The 16,133-nt window shown below is 44.5% G+C and overlaps 1 long non-coding RNA gene across 2 annotated transcripts; it reads right to left on the reverse strand.

Annotated features, from left to right (window-relative positions):
* Positions 1–1,796: 1,796 nt before the first annotated feature.
* Positions 1,797–10,120, reverse strand: LOC127914461 (uncharacterized). Of its 2 annotated transcripts, none has more exons than XR_008088476.1 (3): positions 10,041–10,120; positions 8,864–8,965; positions 1,797–2,189 (listed from the first exon to the last, which is right to left on the reverse strand). It is a non-coding gene; the product is annotated as an uncharacterized LOC127914461 (long non-coding RNA). The 2 variants fall into 2 exon arrangements; XR_008088475.1 differs by lacking the exon at positions 10,041–10,120 and adding an exon at positions 9,613–9,773.
* Between the last annotated feature and the right edge of the window lie 6,013 nt (positions 10,121–16,133).

A 16,133-nucleotide genomic window follows, 5' to 3' on the forward strand; every position in this document is an offset into this window, starting at 1 on the left:
ACAGCCCCAGAGGCAACACCCCAGGCCAGGCCAGGCAACACGAACACAGCTCCCCAACCAGGGTTCCTCCATCCAGTAGAGCAGGATTTCTTGGGACAATCACATTTGGAAATACTCTATGATTAGGGCCTGGAGTTTTTCCTGGCTATATGACCTGACCAGGGAAAAGCTCAGGGCATCGAGTTATGACCTATAACTACAGATGTAGGATCTTAATTTGATCACCCTGTTGCATTTCAAACTTGTAGTGCATTGTGGTACATGATTTCCCCTGAGTGAAGAGGAGAGGCAGACAGTGTGCATACACAGAGACAGGAAACAATCACCCACAAACACACAGTGAAACCCAGGCCACCTAAGTATGATTCTCACAACTAATGATAAACAAACATAGACTACACACCCAACTCACGCCCTGACCATACCAACTAAACACAAAACACAGAAAATAAAGGTCAGAACGTGACATGCATGTCTTTGTCCGCCTCCGTGGCTTTCTCACAGAGGGGCAGCTCGGGACAGAGGGGCAGAAGCTCTGGACAGAGGGACAGGGGCTCTGGACAGAGGACAGGGGCCCTGGACAAAGGGACAGGGGCATGTCTGGCGCCTCTGGGCTGAGGGGCACATGGAGGGACATCAGCAGCGGCGCCGGACAGGCGGGACGCTCCGAGCGCCGGACAGGCGGGAGGCTCCGGCAGCAGCGCCGGACAGGCGGGACATGTTTCAGACATGGAGCAGAGGCGGGAGGCTCCGGCAGCGGCGCCGGACAGGCGGGAGGCTCCGATAGCGGCGCCGCCGGGAGGCTTGCAGCGGCGCCGGACAGGCGGGAGGCTCCGGCAGCGGCGCCGGACAGGCGGGAGGCTCCGGCAGCGGCGCCGGACAGGCGGGAGGCTCCGGCCGGCGCCGGACAGGCGGGAGCACCTGCAGAGAGGAGACAGAGAGACAGCCTGGTGGTGGAGCTGGAGTGCAGGGAGGAACTCTGCATAACTCAGGCACCTTCTTACAGCACACAGCGCTGGATGCTGGACAACTACTCGAGGCCACACTGTGTTCACCCTATCCACCACCCTCCCATGGAGGCCCAGCCCCACAGGCCACCCCAGGCCAGGCGGAGCGCAGGCAGAGGACGCACTGCACCCTCCCAGCGCCCAGACCAGGCACGGAGCCGGCGCAGGATAACCTCCAAGACTGCCAGTACCAGACCCGCTGAGCAGGCACCATACGCCCTTTCTTGGGACAATCACATTTGGAAATACTCTATGATTAGGGCCTGACCAGTAGTTTTTCCTGGCTATCTGACCTGGCTGACCACACCTCGGAAAAAAAATTTGGGGCTGCCTCAGGGCACTGCCGTGCTGGCTCCTCATATTGCCGCCGCTCAGCTTTCGCTGCCTCCGTGGCTTTCCTAGCTGCCTCCACCTGTTCCCATGGAAGGCGATCCTTTCCCGCCAGGATCTCCTCCCAGGTGTAGCAACCCTTGCCGTCCAATACATCTCCCATGTCCATTCCTCCTGTGATGCTGGCCGCTGTTGTTGCTGCTGCTGCTGCTGTCGTCGCTGTCCTTTACCAGATGTCCGAGGATCTTAATTTGATCAGAGGACCAATACTGTTGCATTTCAAAACTTCAAATTACAGTATCTGTGCATTGGAGGTCACCCACAAACACACAGTGAAAAGGCCACCTAAGGCTTCAGAGACAACTGACAGTTGATTGAGAACCATTCCACAAACATTTCAGACTTGACGCCCTGACCATTCCAAAACACAGAAAATAAAGGTCAGAACGTGACAAAATGTCCATTAATTAGAATCCACATAATAATTCACATTTCCTGTTGCTGCAGGATTATTGTCCTGCTGTAGCAAACTGGCTCAAATTAAGATCCTACATCTGTAGGGCCCAGTGTTTTTCCTGGTCAGGTCAGGTGGTCAAGAAAACAACTGGGCCTTGTGTAGGATTACAACACTAGCGATCTCAAAAGTCACTCAATGCTCAAGAAATGTACAGTACAACACAACAATAGTTTATTCCACACTTGAATCTATCTTGGTGGTAGAGGGGGAAAAAAGCTGGCTAGGTAGATGTTGGCTTGTTGCTTTTATGGAAGGATACAGCGCTCCAGGACTCCCATGTAGGTCAGCCACAAATCCTGTGCCTCCAGCAGAGAAACCAGAACCTCTTTCAGCATCTGAAGGAGCCAAGGAGAAGAGAGGAGAGCAGAGTTTCTTCCAGGTGCTGCTTTCACAGTGGTAATCCTTCCTCAGCGTGACTGTGGGTTTTACAGAGAATCTCTCCAAACAGGTCCCAGATGGTGGGAGGTAGACAGTGACACAAATAAAACACATGCAGACACACACGTACTCCATAAGCTTGCAGTTACTTAGGGACACACAGTCATACGCACTTGCCGTTGTTTAGGCACGCACATACATGAGCTTGCACATACCCTAGGCCACACACGCGTACACACACACACACACACACACACACACACACACACACACACACACACACACACACACACACACACACACACACACACACACACACACACACACACACACACACACACACACACACACACACACAACGACTGAAGGTGAGAAGTGATTTGTCACTCCTGGGTGGTCCTTGTGTAAAGATAAGGCGAGCTCTGCTAAAGCCCTCTGTTAAGTAGAAGCACAAGTTGGGGCTGTTGTGTCAGGTTAGCAGCGGCGCCCTTTTTACAACACGGGTGGAACGTCTGCGGCCTGTAGAGCCGTAGAGGGCTAGAAGTGTTCCCCTAAGTTCAAATCCCATCGCAGAGCTTGTTTAATGACAATGAGTCGGGAGCATGACTAGTTGAAGCTAATCATCAGCCTCTTCCTAATAAGCCCTGTGGCTTTTTCTGCCCACATCAGCTCCTCTGTTTGTGGAGGATTAACACACAATATACAGGAGGCCTCTGCCTTGTATCAGAGCTGGTCAGGCGTTAAGATCAAGAAGGTGGTTAGAAAGAAGAGGAAGACGTTTGAAATGAAGAGATAAAAGAGTCAATCTTTCCCCATTTCAAACCCAATCCTCCGTTGCTGCCTATTTCTGTTGGGAAGAGGGGGGATCCCAGTCTCCTCACTCCTCTCCCCTTTTTCATGTGGTTACTGGGAACAACAATGTACATTCGGAGCGTTTCGTCCTTTGATGTTTGCATTCACCAAACCGACTTCAAGCGGAGGAGAGGAGAGAGGGCGAGAAAGACGCGGGAGAGAGATTTTGTGGTGTGCTTTCGCTCCCTCTCATTGGCAAGGCATCTGACGTCTTGCCGGCAAAAGACAAAATTCGGTTTTGCCTGTTAAGCCGTCTGTCAAGAGGGTTTTCTCTGTTTTTCTTCTTGCCCGTTTCGTGGATGTGGCTGTGCCGTTGTGAAGGCCGCTTACACGCTTTTCAAACAATAACAGTTCAATGCTCCCCCTTCTGCCTCCTCTGCCAGGGCCCTGCACATGCCAACACATCCTTTTGAGAGCCTTGAAACGACAACAAACGCTAAGCGTTTTCACCGCTGAGAGAAAAGAGGCCCATCCGCGAGCCTGTGTAATTAAAGTCGATCTAATACTGTTACATTTCTGCTCGGAAATACACAAAAAAAGGAGCGTTTCCAAGGCCCTTTCTCTGTCGCTAATCCGGCGCTTCTTTGTTGAGGTCGCCACAAATACGCCTCGCTCACAGAGAAACAGAGAAGACTCAAAATGGCGGAAATAAAATAGCCAGGTTTCAAAACTTGAGTTTGCTGTCTTGTATTAAGTGTAGGCCGCTACACTACGACAGCAGGCTCAAAAAGCACATGGGAATCAGAATTTCGATCAGGATTTCTATCTATAAAATTGTAGACCTGCACAAGGCTGGGATGGGCTACAGGACAATAGGCAAGCAGCTTGGTGAGAAGGCAACAACTTTTGGTGCAATTATTAGAAAATGGAAGAAGTTCAAGATGACGGTCAATCACCCTCAGTCTGGGGCTCCATGCAAGATCTCACCTCGTGGGGCATCAATGATCATGAGGAAGGTGAGGGATCAGCCCAGAACTACACGGCAGCACTTGGTCAATGACCTGAAGAGAGCTGGGACCACAGTCTCAAAGAAAACCATTAGTAACACACTACACCGTCATGGATCAAAATCCTGCAGCGCACGCAAGGTCCCCCTGCTCAAGCCAGCCACATCATTCTTTGGGGATGCTTTTCTGCAAAGGGGACAGGACGACTGCACCGTATTGAGGGGAGGATGGATGGGGCCATGTATCGCAAGATCTTGGCCAACAAAAGCTGGGTCTTCCAGCATGACAACGACTCGAAACACACAGCCAGGGCAACTAAGGAGTGGCTCCGTAAGAAGCATCTCAAGGTCCTGGAAGGGCCTAGCCAGTCTCCAGACCTGAACCCAATAGAAAATCTTTGGAGGGAGCTGAAAGTCCGTATTGCCCAGCGACAGCCCCGAAACCTGAAGGATCTGGAGAAGGTCTGTATGGAGGAGTGGGCCAAAATCCCTGCTGCATTGTGTGCAACCTGGTCAAGACCTACAGGAAACGTATGATCTCTGTAATTGCAAACAAAGGTTTCTGTACCAAATATTAAGTTCTGCTTTTCTGATGTATCAAATACTTATGTCATGCAATAAAATGCTAATTAATTACTTAAAAATCATACAATGTGATTTTATGGATTTTTGTTTTAGATTCCGTCTCTCACAGTTGAAGTGCACCTGTGATAAAAATGACAGACCTCTACATGCTTTGTAAGTAGGAAAACCTGCAAAATCGGCAGTGTATCAAATACTTGTTCTCCCTACTCAGAAAAAAAACGTCTGTATTTCTGAATGTGTCACGTACAATTAGCTATGTCATATATCTATGTCGCAGTGCTAATTGTACGTGACACATTCAGAATACAGACGGTTTTTTTTCTTTTCTTCTGACCAACATTGTTACATATACAAGGCCTTGAAAACCAACATCCTCCAATGTGTCTGTCACCTTGGAAGAAATCCATCCACATTCCGGTTGCTGTAAATCCTTGGCCATTCATTCACCTCCACCCCTGAACGGCTCCGCTGTCGGAGGCATCAGAGGCTTCGAACATTAAAGAGACAATCAAAGAGTGAGGCATCAGAGCTGGGCGAGTGCCTCTGGAATGGAAAGTGTTATCAAAAATACAGCTGAACTTGATCCTCTGTGCCCGTCCTTCCCACAGGCAAAGTTATCCTTTCAACCGGCTGCCTTCAATAACCCCAAACAAAAATAATGTCGGCGCCAAAAAAACTTCACAAACGGATGATGAGTAGGCGAACGTGTCAGAATGCGAAGTACGCACTGATTATTGACTTTGTGTATTCAGATCTGATGTGTTGGTTTGAATAGGTTTGAACACAAAGGCATACATACATACATACGGTCTTTGTGGCTCTCCGTGACTTATAATAATAATAATAATAATAATAATAATAATATGCCATTTAGCAGACGCTTTTATCCAAAGCGACTTACAGTCATGTGTGCATACATTCTACGTATGGGTGGTCCCGGGGATCGAACCCACTACCCTGGCGTTACAAGCGCCATGCTCTACCAACTGAGCTACAGAAGGACTTAAGATCAGGGCCCGGCCTTGGGCATAAAGGGACATAAGAGGCCGACTGGGAACTCAGTTGGGGTCTCAACTGACTGTTGAGAGTTATAATTGTAGAATACACAAGGTGCAATTTCAAAATGTGGTGGTGCACCGCAGTTTTTCTCTTGTTATGTCAGCCACTGACAGTCGGTCAATGAGCCCATGTCAGCGAACATTTCTTTGTTTGTTAGTCTAGCCAGCTATCTAGAATTGCAGTAATCATGATTGAATTATCGACCAGGCATGAAGGGCACATACCCAGGGGCTTTGACCTCCAGGAGGCCCCTATTGATTTTGATAGTCATTCTAACTCAGATATCATATTACCATGGCATAAGTCATGGCAAAATGTGTAGAATTGCAGGAAATGAACTCTAAAACGTGTTTCTCTCTGCCTTCAAGAGGGGGGAGGGACACAGAAATGTTTTGCTCTTGAGGTGGGGGAGCCCCACCATTTATTTTTTGCTTAGGCTCCCAAAAGGCTAGGGCCGCCCCTACTTATGACCTCTGTGCTCATGAAACAGTACCAAAATATATTGTGTGTAAATATCAATGTATATTTTACTGTAGCTTTCTACCAGCTTGTGGTATCTTGTGGCTAGAGACTGTATGAGTTAATACATGTCAGGTGGATTACTGCTTTTGTGTGTAATGGTATACTGTATGTGAAAGGTATGTACCTGTATGTATCATGTATAATGTCAAAAGGTGTCTATAAAGCCTTAGGATATAACATGTGGTTGAGCACCAATTGTATACATGTCCACAGGTTCCCCAAATAAGGTTGAGTATTTTAAACAGATCATACTGAACAAAAATATAAATGCAACATGTAAAGTCATGGTCCCATGTTTCATGAGCTGAATAAAAGATTTCCCATATGCACAAAAAGCTTATTTCTCTCAAATGTTGTGCACAAATTTGTTTACATGCCTGTTCGTGAGCTTTTCTCTTTTGCCAAGATAATCTATCCACCTAACAGGTGTGGCATATAATGAAGCTGATTAAACAGCATGATCATTACACAGGTGCACCTTGTGTTGGGGACAATAAAAGGTCACTCTAAAACATGCAGTTTTTTTTACACAACACAACGCCACAGATGTGTTGAAGGAGCGTGCAATTGGCATGCTGACTGCAGGAATGTCCACCAGCTGTTGCCAGAGAATGCAAGGTTAGTTTATCTACCATAAGCCACCTACAACATCGTTTTAGCAGGACATCCAACCGGCCTCACAATCGCAGACCACGTGTATGGCGTCGTGTGTGCGAACTCGCGCCATTCATCCACCGCCATCACCATGTTTCAGCATGACAATGCACGGCCCCATGTCACAAGGATCTGTCCACAATTCCTGGAAGCTGAAAATGTCTCAGTTCTTCCACGGCCTGCATGCTCACCAGACATGTCACCCATTGAGCATGTTTGGGAAGCTCTGGATCGACGTGTACGACAGCGTGTTCAAGTTCCTGCCAATATCCAGCGACTTCGCACAGCCATTGAAGAGAAGTAGGACAACATTCCACAGGCCACAATCAACAGTCCGATCAATCCAATGCGAAGGAGATGCGTTTTTATTAAGGTATCTGTGGCCAACAGATGCATATCTGTATTCCCAGTCTTATCAGTCTTGTGAAATCCATGGATTAAGGCCTAATGAATTTATTTAGACTGACTGATTTCCTTATACGAACTGTAACTCAGTAAAATCTTTGAAATGGTTGTATGTTGCGTTTATATTTTTGTTCAGTTTAGAAATCAGCACACACATTTTCTTTAAAGAAATGTGCCTTTTCTAGTTCTGTAATACTATTTCTAAGACACTGAGAGCACGTAGCGCTAGCTTCAGACTATAGAACACAGTGGTGCTGTTGTCACCAGAAGAAGAATAAGGAGGAGGTGTGAATATGCATGTGGTACCCGCAAGAGCCCTGCAACATCCCGACTTTGCTAGGATGAAAGGAACTGCAAAGCCAAATCACTTTATCAACCCCAACAGCCAGTCTTATTGTGGATGTACTTCAGACGCTAGCTAGGCCTAAAAAGTCACAGCGCTAATTGCAAGACACAACAAGGAGATTGTTTGGCCCGGCGCTAACCGTTGTGTACGGCTAACGGTAATCACCACAATAATTTGGCTCCCAGAACATCAAATGGTGGTTTGGAGCTGGAGGAATTTGCATTGAGCTCTTTGATCTGGGAAATTTAAACAAAGCATGACCCGCTATGCAAAAAGCATGAAGGTTATAGTCTTCCCCTCTCCCTCCCTCCCTCCCTCCTTTACCCCCCTCCCATCCAGCTAAAACCACTTCTACAGTGGAGATAGGTGGGGGCTAAAAAAGCAGCAAAGGGTGAAAACAGACATCAGAGACTAACTTCATAATTTAGAGGTGAACTTTGAACCAAGGTAAGTATTGCGGTCACATGGAGTGAACTGTGCGGTAACAGTATTTTACACACAACAAAGGCTGGAATAAAAAAAATGTAACGCAGCGTTGGTATCATTCCCCTTTAAGAGGATCACGTGAAAGACATAGAAGTAAGAGTGATTCACATCCACTTCTATAAAACACAGTATTTATTTGATACAGTATTTAAGGGGGGATTTTTGAACCGTTTTCACTTCAGTTTGTGTATTATTATTTCCAAGGGGGGAGAAGGGGGGAATAACTACAACAGTAAAAGGCTTTTAAGTAAGTTTTGAAAGTGCAACACATTTTGCATGAATATCACTCTCTCACATGGGTTTCTACAGAAGTCCCTAAGGTCTTCTCTCTCCCTCTCCTCGAATGCAGCTTCCTTCCTTGCTCACTTTTAAAACAACTGCAATTAACCCACCGAGCGTTTATGTGACGGGTCACCCAGAGATAATGAAGACACTAGACTACAGCCAGGACTTTTTCCACCCAACCTTTGTTAAGGTGACACAACAGCATGGCTGCTTGTCCAATGGAATGGAATAGGCAGACCTATAGGCTGACTGGGTAACCTGTTTTTACACCCGCATTATTACCTAGACTGCTATTGTTTACTGACTGGGTTCGAACCCAGGTGTCCTGTGTGCCAGAAGACTGTGTTAGCCTGCTGAGCTAAAGCCTATAGGCACGGTATGTGAAAAATAGGCTGACTGGGGAACAGTCAGATACCCTAAAGGTTATTAGTCCTGCGTTATTCTCCCAGACTGCTATTGTGACTGACTGACTGGTTGTGTTGTGTCCACACCTTGTCTGTGTTGTTTGAACGTCCATCTTCCTCTGTCCCCTGCTATAGTAGTGAAGGGACTTGAGGTTCACCACATCGTCACTGCAGGACAGCATGGTAGCTCTAAGACAAAAGACACAATTAGGATGATAACGTTTTCAATACAGAACTACAATGAGCAGCAGTTAGGTGGGGAACGTTTGTAAAGAACGTCAGGCAGTTGGAGATCTTGTAATCGTAAAACTTGTTGAAACACAAACTGAAACACTCCAGGAGCAAAAAGGGAGGATCAAATGTGTCAGTCAATGTTTCTTTTGACAAATTTTTAATAAAATATCCGTTTGACTCGTTGAAAAGCTTGACACAACAATAGCAGGGAGAGAGAATACAATATTTTTGTTCCCGCAAACTGCACTCAAGACGAACTTTGACCCCATGAAGAGATTCAAAGCAAATGCATAATATTATCTATTCAAATGCCTGGCGGAAACAATGACACATCAGTAACAACGACACATCAATCTATCGGTCCCACACGGGGGGAAGATGTTTATGTAAAAAGTGACCATCAGAACAAACATCTAAAGAGGAAGATACCTCCATCTTTACATCTAGCGTCTTTAGGGCTATAACAGAGAAGGGAGAGAAAAATCATAGAAAAATGTACAAAACCCAGCATGAATGTGTCGACGAGAGAGCTAGCTCGTGGTATGTGCGAAGATGAAAAGTGGACGCCATTCCTTTGAAATCCTCCTCAAGTCAAAAATTACCATTTCTTTTCAACTCCAGCCAGGAAACTGAGAGCCGGCTAACTGCTAACTGCTTTGGGCATATCATTATTTATTGTGTGTACACTTTGGAGTGAACAGTGTTGCTGGGAATAATATGTTGTGTGGGAGGTGGGAGTCAACAGTTGGAGCAACCACCAAGGCAACGATCAGGCTTATTTTCTCTGTAGGAGAACCACATAAAAGTGAAAATAATGCCCATTATTATGACGCAACAACATGAGACTTCTCTTAGAATGATTTTCTTACAACTCAGACCCCCTCGTGTTAATAGTGTTAGCATTTTTCATTGCTAATTAGCGATATTATTATGATTGAGCCATTAGCTGAGTTTTAACTTAACACTTTTTCCATAGTGGCAACATTAAGTCTGTAACTTCCTTTTATTTAGTTGAATATATTTGCCTTACCCCAGCAGGAGTGAGTTTCACCTATGCACCAACTGCTAACACTATGTCAAAATTAACTTCCTCACCAAATATACCTCTTAAAACTTAAACCATTCAGAGGGGGAGGAGAGAGCTATAAAAAGAGAGAGAGAGAGAGAGAGGAAATCGAGCCACAAACTATATAGGCAAAGGCCCAAGGGCTTTGACTCATTTTCTTATCTTCCATTTGAGTAAAAGAAAAATAAGATTTGGCACCTGGTCAATAGGTTTTTTGCACCTTTTGATGTTAGCCATTCTGTCTATGATGTAACCTCATAAGATAATGTTTTATCAAAGAAATAGGTTCAGATCATGAGACTGTTAAATCATTGCAACTTTATAGTGGTAACGCACTAGGCGTTCACTAAGCCAACAGGCCACATTTGTGCTCGCACAACGTTAGCATACAGATAGATTGCTGCTAAAATGGAATGCCACACCTGTTTGTTAGTGTAGTTAATTGGATTAGCATAGTTAGCATGCTATCCAAAACTTTGTGTACAGCATGCCATAACACCTACCTGAATGCATAGTTTTAAGCATGGCCTTTTAATGCTAGCTGGCACAGTTTACCTTTGGATTAGCATTGCTACTGGATGCTAACCTGCAGGTGCATCATTGTAATATTCAAGTGCTTCACAATAAAAACAACTACAGCCAATAATACTGACTCATGTATCGCTTCAGAATGAAAGTGACGACACCAAAACCAAGGCTATATCGTCAAGTTTACTTTGGATCAGCATACCTATTCCATGCTATTATCTTGGCTGTGCATACACTATGCAATGAGTGCCAGCTCAGCATTTAATGGGGAATGAGCGACAACAAGCCATAAGGAGAGGGCGTGGATCAAGCCCAGTGTGATTCACCATCAGCGGGGAAGAAGGAGCATAACTCTGCCGACTGCTCTCAGCTCTGACATAGAGTACATATAATGTTAAACATATGGCTGGAGCCGAGGATTCACGCATGACCGCATGCAAGATGTGGAGAGAAAAAAAACACAGCTGGCGTCCTTTCTTTCTCCTCCTAAAATGGATGCTTAGTCCACAGTCTGAAGAGGAAAACATTTAAACGATTTCAGACATTCTGACTTGATGTTTAGCGGGGTGGGGGGTTTACGATGCAGAACAGGAGTACACATAGAAAACAAATGTACCGAGGAATCAGATCAGTGGACAAATCAAATCACATTTTATTGGTCGGGTACACATATTTTGCAGATGTTATCGCAGGTGCAGTGAAATGCTTGCTCCGACAGTGCAGTAATACCTAACAATACAAGAATAACACACACAAGTACAAGGAAATACGAAGAAAGACGTGGAGAAATATCCGAGCGAGCAACGCGAACACAGCGGTGGATGAATGCCTTCACAGTTCTCACGTTTATGAAACACCTTGAGAAAGAGGATAAAGGAAGTCTTTCCCACAGATGGCACGAGGAGCAACGAGGACCAGGGGACTCGTCATCAGACAGGGCCAGATATGCTCTGAACGTACTTCAAATACACCAAATGTGTTACAGGTGAGAGAGTCACATGCCAAGTGTTTTGAGCAATGGAGGAATGTAAAAAGTTGTGCTTGTGTTGAAATAGGAACCACGGTCTTGAACAAGAAAATACACTGAGTGTACAAAACAGTAAGAACACCCGCCCCCCTCCCCCCCACAACAGCTTCAATTCATTGGGGCATTGACTCTATAAGGTGTTGAAAGCGTTCCACAGGGATGCTGGCCCATGTTGACTCCAATACCCTGGCTGGATGTTCTTTGGGTCGGGGACCATTTTTGATACAGTACACACTGGAAACAAACTTCTGCGCCTGGCACCTGCTACCGTACCCCGTTTAAAAGGCACTTACATCTTTTGTCTTGCCCATTCACTTTCTGAATGGCACACGTACACAATCCATATCTCAATTTGATCAAGGCTTAAAAATACGTATTTAACCTGTCTCCTCCCCTTCATTTACACGTGTCATCAATAAGGGATCATAGCTTTCACATCTATTCACCTGGTCAGTCTATGTCATGGAAAGAGCATAATGTTTTCAAAATATTCTGTACACTATGTCTGTACTTAAGGTCCAATGCAGCTGTTTTTATCCCAATATCAAATCATTTCTGGGTAACAATTACTGTGAGGTGAGGAGGCTAACGAAATGAGGCTTGTCACCTAAAACCCTCACAAACTTTTACAGATGCACATTTGAAAGCGTCTTGTCGGGCTGTATCACCGCCTGGTACGACAACTGCACCGCCCCCAACTGCAAGTCTCTCCAGAGGGTGGTGCGGTCTGCCCAACGCATTTCCCGGGGAAAACTACCTGCCCTCCAGGACACCTAGAGCACCCTATGTCACAGGATGGCCAAATAGATCATCAAGAACATTAACCACCAGAGCCACTGCCGGTTCACCTCGCTATCATCCAGAAGGCGAGGTCAGTACAGGTGCATAAAAGCGGGGACCGAGAGACTGAAAAACAACCTCTATCTCAAGGCCATCAGACTGTTAAACAGCCACCACTAGCACATTAGAGGCTGCTGCTTATAGGCATAGACTATAAATCACTGGCCACTTTAAGGAATGGAACACTAGTCACTTTAATAATGTTTACATATGTGGCGTTACTCATCTCATATGTATACACTGTATTCTATACTATTCTACGGTATCTTAGTCACTTAATGTTTACATGTCTGGCATTACTCATCTTATATGTATATACTGTATTCTATACTATTCTAAGGTATCTTAGTCCGTTCCGCTCTGACATCGCTCGTCCATTTATGTATATAGTCCTAATTCATTCCTACGTAGATTTGTGTGATTGGGTATATGTTGTGTAATTTGTTAGATGTTACTTGTTAGATATTACTGCAATGTCTGAGCTCGAAGCATAAGCATTTCGCTACACCCTCAACAACTAATCACATGTGTGAGACCAATACAATTTTATTTTATTTTATTTTGATTGTTTTACATTTTTTTTAAATTGCCTCTTAGCAAAGAGCAATTTCTCAAGCAATAATTTAGCTAGGACTGTCTGGGAGTAGTTTGAGTGAGGAGGAGAAAACGAGCTGTTATTGGCAGAGAGGTTTGGAACTATCTTTCTTATTTGTCTATGAACAAATGTATCGACTGGTGATGTCACAATGGTAGGCCAAAACACCATCCCACCAAAACAGGCTGACATTTTAGGCGGCCTTTTCAAACAGCTCATGACACTAAAATGGATCTTCACAATTTCACAGTATTATTTCCAACCTCATAGTATGGAAATATATATAAAACACAGGGCAATCGCGTTTTTGAGTGCACTGCGCCTTTAAGGCCTTAAAATGGGAATTACTATGTTTTAAAGCTGGCATAATTAAGACTATTTTCATCAAATGTTGGCCAACATGTATTATACATGTACATTATACGTGTACATTCTGGAAGACTATATAATACGTGTACATTCTGGAAGACTATATAATACGTGTACATTCTGGAAGACTAGATAATACGTGTACATTCTGGAAGACTAGATAATACGTGTACATTCTGTAAGACTATATAATACGTGTACATTCTGGAAGACTATATAATACGTGTACATTCTGGAAGACTATATAATACGTGTACATTCTGGAAGACTATATAATACGTGTACATTCTGGAAGACTATATAATATGTGTACATTCTGGAAGAATATATAATACGTGTACATTCTGGAAGACTATATAATACGTGTACATTCTGTAAGACTATATAATACGTGTACATTCTGGAAGACTATATAATACGTGTACATTCTGGAAGACTAGATAATACGTGTACATTCTGGAAGACTAGATAATACGTGTACATTCTGTAAGACTATATAATACGTGTACATTCTGGAAGACTATATAATACGTGTACATTCTGGAAGACTATATAATACGTGTACATTTTGGAAGACTATATAATACGTGTACATTCTGGAAGACTATATAATACGTGTACATTCTGGAAGACTATATAATACGTGTACATTCTGTAAGACTATATAATACGTGTACATTCTGTAAGACTAGATAATACGTGTACATTCTGTAAGACTAGATAATACGTGTACATTCTGGAAGACTAGATAATACGTGTACATTCTGGAAGACTAGATAATACGTGTACATTCTGGAAGACTAGATAATACGTGTACATTCTGGAAGACTATATAATACGTGTACATTCTGGAAGACTAGATGATACGTGTACATTCTGTAAGACTATATAATACGTGTACATTCTGGAAGACTAGATAATACGTGTACATTCTGGAAGACTAGATAATACGTGTACATTCTGTAAGACTATATAATACGTGTACATTCTGGAAGACTAGATAATACGTGTACATTCTGTAAGACTATATAATACGTGTACATTCTGGAAGACTATATAATACGTGTACATTCTGGAAGACTAGATAATACGTGTACATTCTGGAAGACTAGATAATACGTGTACATTCTGTCAGTGTCACGAATCCCGCCGAAGATGGTGCCTCTTCCTGTTCGGGCGGCGCTCGGCGGTTGTCATCGCCGGCCTACTAGCTGCCTCCGATCCCCTTTTCTGTTTCATTTAGTTGTGTCTGATTTGTTGCACCTGTTTTGGTGTTTAGGTTTGGTTGTGGGATATTTAAACCCAGTAGGCCCGCCGGCTTTTGTGCGGGTTTGTTTTTCTGTTTGTGGTGTTTGATTATTCTTGTGGCTTCTTTTTTTCCGATCAGTTTCGTCCTGTTTGTTTGGACTGGGACTTTACGCGCCCTTGTGTGTGTGTGTGGCGTGAACGTCTCTCTGGTTTTGTTGGAATATTAAAAGATCCGCATCTTTTTGAACTACCCTGCTCTCTGCGCCTGACTCCTGCACTCACTACTTATTGAAGCCGTGACAGTCAGTGATGTTGTAGATGCTAGAATAGTAGCCTCAGATCAAGGCTATGGAAGTAAGAGTTACTCTGCCCCCTGCCCATCCTCTTCTTACCACATTTCCGCAAACGTGTCAAATGCAAAGGGTTTGAAACTAACAGGGGTCTTGGATATGTTTGGGCTACGAGGGCTTGTTCATTTGTTTTACCTACCTCGCTTTTTTTGTCTCCACAACCTCAATTTATTTGTTCTAGCCTGACACACATCTGACTGGGGCTACAGCATATATATATATATATACACAAGGGCTGTTGTTCCACTGAACTCTAGTCAAGTTCTCAAACATTTAAACAGGGTTTCTCCATGGGGAAGAGATGTTGACCCATAGCTGCGTGGGCCTCAGCCCAGTCTATGCTTCAGTATGCACCTTCAACCTGCTAGAGCACAAACAGAAGACAGATTGAGAGAGAGAGAGAGAGAGAGAGAGAGAGTGATAGAAAGTTGAAGGGAGATAGAGAGACAGAGAGAAAGAGAGAGAGGGAGAAAGAGAGAGAGAGAAAGAGAGAGGGAGAGAAAGAGAGAGACAGAGACAGAGAGAGAGAGAGAGAGAGAGAGAGAGAGAGAGAGAGAGAGAGAGAGAGAGAGAGAGAGAGAGAGAGAGAGAGAGTATAAGTAATGTGAAACCGGACTCAGCCACTTTTTTGCCATTGACCTTTGTGTGGGGCCCACCCCTTGCCCCATACACACCAGTGTCTGTCTGTCTGTCTTTCTGTCTGTCTGTCTATCTGACTATCCTGTCTGGCTGTCCTGTGTGTCTGTCCTGTCCATGTAGCTGTACAGCACCTGGCCCCATGCCACACCCCCCGACGCCCCTTTGTGGTGGCTGGACTGGCGCAAGGATCCGCCTTTGATCCCCGGCCAACTATTCATCTCTCCAAAGGAAGAGAAAGAGAAGAAAACAGAGAAAGAGAAGAGAGAGAGAGAGAGAGAGAGAGAGAGAGAGAGAGAGAGAGAGAGAGAGAGAGAGGGGGAGAGAGAGAGAAAAAAAGCTATCTCTTGCTGCCAATTATTGGAAAAACATCAAGGTTCTGCTCTGTGTAAAGAGAAAAGCAGAGGGAAGACAGATAAAAAAGGGTTTGATAGTTTGACTTGGTGTTAGTTGGAGGATTCTGG

The sequence above is a fragment of the Oncorhynchus keta genome, chromosome 32 (genome assembly GCF_023373465.1).
Source record: "Oncorhynchus keta strain PuntledgeMale-10-30-2019 chromosome 32, Oket_V2, whole genome shotgun sequence".
Classification (NCBI taxonomy): domain Eukaryota; kingdom Metazoa; phylum Chordata; class Actinopteri; order Salmoniformes; family Salmonidae; genus Oncorhynchus; species Oncorhynchus keta.